The 4,791-nt window shown below is 37.7% G+C and overlaps 1 pseudogene; it reads left to right on the forward strand.

Annotated features, from left to right (window-relative positions):
- The first annotated feature begins 4,445 nt into the window (after positions 1-4,445).
- The window catches only part of LOC107673659 (norrin-like), a 13,867-nt pseudogene continuing 13,521 nt past the window's right edge, over positions 4,446-4,791 (forward strand).

Here is a 4,791-nt window from a genome sequence, read left to right on the forward strand (position 1 = left end):
TTTGTCTGTGCATGTTTTTTTTACTCTCATAGATTTTGTTACCATTGCCATGCATTATACGACTGATAGACTGCAACGGTTAAAGTTAAAAATCATCATATGTGTTCTACTGAAGAAACAAAGTCACCTACATCTTGGATGCCCTGGGCGTACGCAGATAAACATCAAATTTTCATTTTTGGGTGAACTATCCCTTTAAAATTTTCAGCTCAACAAGATGTTAATGGCAGGTGTAAACATTACCTTAACATTATCAGATCTGTTTTCATTTCTGTCTGGAGCACATTAATGGCACAGAGGTGCAATCCTAAAAATAAGATAGGCTACACTGTATTAACAATAATAATATAAGGCCTGATATCAAACATGCATCTGATCTCCACTCCAGTATATTAGAACCTCCGGTCATATTAGCAATAGGCCTAGTTAAGAGAATTTTCGCGGGCAAAAAAGTAAATAGCGCGCAGCCATGTATAAGTACATTTCACATTTCATAAGTCATTTCTGTTGCTTAATACACTCTATATTCTACTACAAATTATAGACAGTATAAATTGTTAAGAGACTTACAGCGGTAATTTTTGCAAAATTTTGCGGACATTCAGGTCCATTATCCATTATAGTGTAGCAATGCAAGAATCACTCAGACGCTGTCACACTCAGACACATTTTACACAAAGACGCTGGTTGGTCAAGGTGGGAAATTTTTGTGACAACTTGAACACGAGCGAAATCTGCGTGGGGATTCTTTCTCCCTCGGGTGAAACTGCGATCGCGCGGATTCTGATATAATTGGATTTCGCCCGCGAACCATCACAGGTCAACAGTAATGTGACCGTACCTTCAGAGGGACAGTCCATCTAAAGAAAGCTGAGGTAAGTGGCTTGCTTCAGAGTGGTTAGAACTCGTGGATCACCCGTTAGAGTTTAAACCTACAGCCTTTCAGAACATTAAGCAATAGAGTGTTCATCGTTTTAATATTTCCTGGCTCTTGTTTAACTGATGTTTATCCAGTCTCCAGTCGAGTCTCCTTAAATTTCTGAACAGGAAAATGTAATAAAAGTCTCTGGTGCAAAAGATCGCCAATGAATTTTTTAAAGGTCTATTGGTGGTTGCTAAACGTTTCAATTATAGAGTTGTAGTCAAAACTAATCGTATTGTTTTAGTTTTTAATTCTTTAGCAAACATCTTCTTAGCCAAACTGACTTAATACAACAGACCTGAAGTTTTGAACCAAAAATATTTAATCACTAAACCACTGTAGAGAGTTTAATAGTAAGAGAACTGTTCCCGTAATAAAGGTGAAGTGTGACATTTTTCAAATTTAAAATACATGTCTAAGATTATTATGCAGGGACAACTATAGGTAAACAATTTGTGGGTTGGTTTCACCGAAACATGTCAAAAAACATGGTGGCTCTGGAGTGCCATCAAAACATTGCTGTTTGCTTGATCAGCCAGCCAATGTTATGTTTTTTTGGATGGGGCTACCTGTTTAGCTAACCAATGGCAGACAGGAGAGGAACCTGTTTGAAACAGTCATAAATTTTGCATTTGGTGACTAGTAATCCACAAATTTCACACTTAAGATTTAGGAATAATATAAAATTTCAACGGCTTCCAACAAAAATAAAATTCTGCCTTTTCTTTTTTCAGTTTTACATCACGATGTCTTGCCATTTCATATTCAAATCTTGTTAACATTCATGATTAATGAAAATTCCTAATCATTTTTAATTATCCCCTAGTACAAAACTGCAACCCTAGACCTCAGTACTTTGAAATAGTCTGAACGTGAATGGAAGTAGATAACTATATTCTTTTAAACAGCATCTAATACATATATTCAGATTTGTTTATCTAATAGAAGACACCACTTACAGAAACTGCCTAAACACAACAAAATTAAACAAGATTGGCCTCCTTATTTTATGAGTTTTAATTTAATAGGAAAAGCTGCTGGAACTTAGTGGATGCCGGTCATTTTGCCTTGTCCTTTTCATAGCTACAGACTTGACAATGCTACAGCAGTTGGCACACTGATAGTAAACAGGCAGAATTAAGCCATTTTAGGAGGTCAGTTACAGCCTCAGGTACACATGGGGAAGCAGTTACATTCCCCTCATTTTGCCTTTAGATGTTCTTGTTTTTTTCTTTTACAGCGGCGTCATAATTGACTCCACTCTCCCAACTAATTCACACAGAAATCATATATCTGTATGTTCTGTTATTTCCTTGCTAAGAACTTATTTTAGTAGGTATGTGTTTTTGCCTGCTAGACCTGGTACAGTGATCAATGCAAAGTTGTCTTTGGCAAGTATTATTTTAAAGAGCTAGAGGAAAAAATGTTTTTCTACACCGGCTGTAAATTTGGACTATGGACTATCATCCAGGTCAGTGTTCCCAGAGGAGCTCATTTCTGGAAGACAGTGCGACAGCATGCATTGTTTTAATATAAATCACCCGAAATTATGAGGTTTTTTTGTCATGTAGCTTGAAATGAGACTTCGTGATCAAATCCCGAGTTTGAAAACTTTGGCTCACTTCATGTTCTTTGCTTGACAAGCTGCTTTGCAACCCTCAGTCTGTCTGTGGTGGCTAAAAATAAAAGCCAAATTCAGTTGACGGGGAGAAAGATATGAATCTGTGGATAAAATGCATGGATACATACTGTCATGTAAGAAGACATCAAGGCAAATGCAATGTCTTTTGACAATACTCACCCCCTTTATCCTCCTTGAAAATGTCAGGTCTTTCATAAAAAGGTTTGAATGCACTGAAACAAATAACAGATGGATGGACAAATGCAGACTGTAAATCACTTGATATAATACTTGTGCCACATCAGATTGCAAAACGGAAGTTGAAAGAATAGTCGAGTGTTGAAAGACTGCAGATGCTCCTGGATACAATAAAAATATAATGGACAGGCATGAGAAGGGCTCGTTTCCAGAATGGGAAGCTTTCGGAGGAAATCTCTGCTAAGGCTATTTTGCTCTCGCTGACATACCAGGTCAACGCCAGTCTTCATTTGTCTCGCAGTTGTAGAAAGGATTCAGAGAAATTATTTATTTTTATTCTAATGTATGCATATGTGTGCGCCTCACTTAAATACCTAGCTAGTGGCCGTGTAACATAACCCTGTTCATGATCAGCCCACTTTGAATTAGCATTGCGCTAATCTACTTCAATTCAGATTTGCAGTGTGTGAACAGGAGTTGCTGGTTGTTAATTTATGGTGCTGTCAAGGGGTCGAGAGATATAAGGTGAGAACATTTGTGAGGTCACACCAAGCCTTGCAGGTAATTTATGCTGAGTAAACTTTTGACCTCCTGCGCTTTTAACACGTACTTTATTTCTCAAGAGGCTTCTAACTTGGCATGATGGTTTGTGTGTGTAACTGTATGTTAGTCAATATTTGCAGTTAAGTTAGTCCATCTTGGCCTTTTCTTTTCTATGAGAAGCTTCAAACTAAGTCATTTTAAATTTTTTGGCAGACTTAGCATCATGGAAACTGCTGGATAAAGTTGGTAAGATCTGATCAGATTTTTTCAAGCCACAAACCTTCAGTCTGCTTTCAGATGAAGTCCATATCTCTAATTTTTCTCCCTCTAGTGCCAATATTTGCAGTAATTTAATTTCAACTGCCTCCTCGACCATGATGTTTAAAGGACATTTTTGGCCACAGAAGGACAAACTTTGAGAAAAACAGAAATGCTTGCTGGATTCTCTCCATGTCGGAGATGTGAAATAGTAATTATGCGTTCATTGGGAACTCATAATTGCACATCTGTTTTTTATTTTATATTCCAAGAATGCAGTTATGTGCTTTGCATTTGAATGCAGTTTCTTCGTATTTTGTATGAATTTTAAAACACGTGCTAGCATATGAAGACGTAAATTTAATACAGCTATTGTCATTCCCCCTTTGTAGTTGTTCTTGAGGTAGAAAAAAGTTTTTTCCATTATCCTACAACATATAACTACATACATACTTCAAAATAGATTCCAGATGAATTGAGTTACACCTCCCAAGTCTCATGGAAGACAGGAACGAAACCCAGCAGACCAATTGTTTTTAAGTAAACTCTGCTAACAGTTTTATAACCTGGACCTCGTAAAAGAGGGCCAGACTTTTGGTCAGTCCTCTTGATTTGGCTGGAATCCCCATTTGCTTGTCGGTGTGGCAGCTGGGGCGAGTATGTGTGTGTCCCTAAGGTGATATATGACTGCTGTGTCACGTTCCACATCTGACAACCATCCCAAGATGTACATCATCCATCCTTTTCCCTTTTCCATGTGATTCCTCAATAAAAGAGGGGGTGTGAATGTCAAAGTGGAGGGGAGGGGAGCCAAGGGGGAGGGGAAGGAGTCAGAGCTCACACACAATCGGCATGCGTGAGAGAGAGTAAAAGAGAAACAGAGAGAGGGGAGAGAGCAAGTGGATGAGGGAGAAGGAGAGATCTAAAGGCAATTGTTGCTTAAAAAATTTTAATTTCTGTCCTAGAGGAGCCAGCTGGGATTGAATATTGCAGGTTAAACGGCACCAGGCAGAAGGTAAGACCACCAGCGTTGTAAAGGTGATCAGGTCATCAGAGCTACTTTTCATTGGCTGCAAGGTTATTATACATTTATGCAGTTACACATTTGTGTTTTACTGTTTCCTTGTTTCGGCAGCTCATACCTTTCTAAACAAATACTAAATATAAATAGATAATTTAATATATAAATATTAATTAGATCTTTTTTATGTATGTGTGTGTGTGTGTGTATATATATATATATATATAT

The sequence above is a fragment of the Sinocyclocheilus anshuiensis genome, unplaced genomic scaffold (assembly GCF_001515605.1).
Source record: "Sinocyclocheilus anshuiensis isolate Anshui unplaced genomic scaffold, SAMN03320099.WGS_v1.1 scaffold628, whole genome shotgun sequence".
NCBI lineage: Eukaryota > Metazoa > Chordata > Actinopteri > Cypriniformes > Cyprinidae > Sinocyclocheilus > Sinocyclocheilus anshuiensis.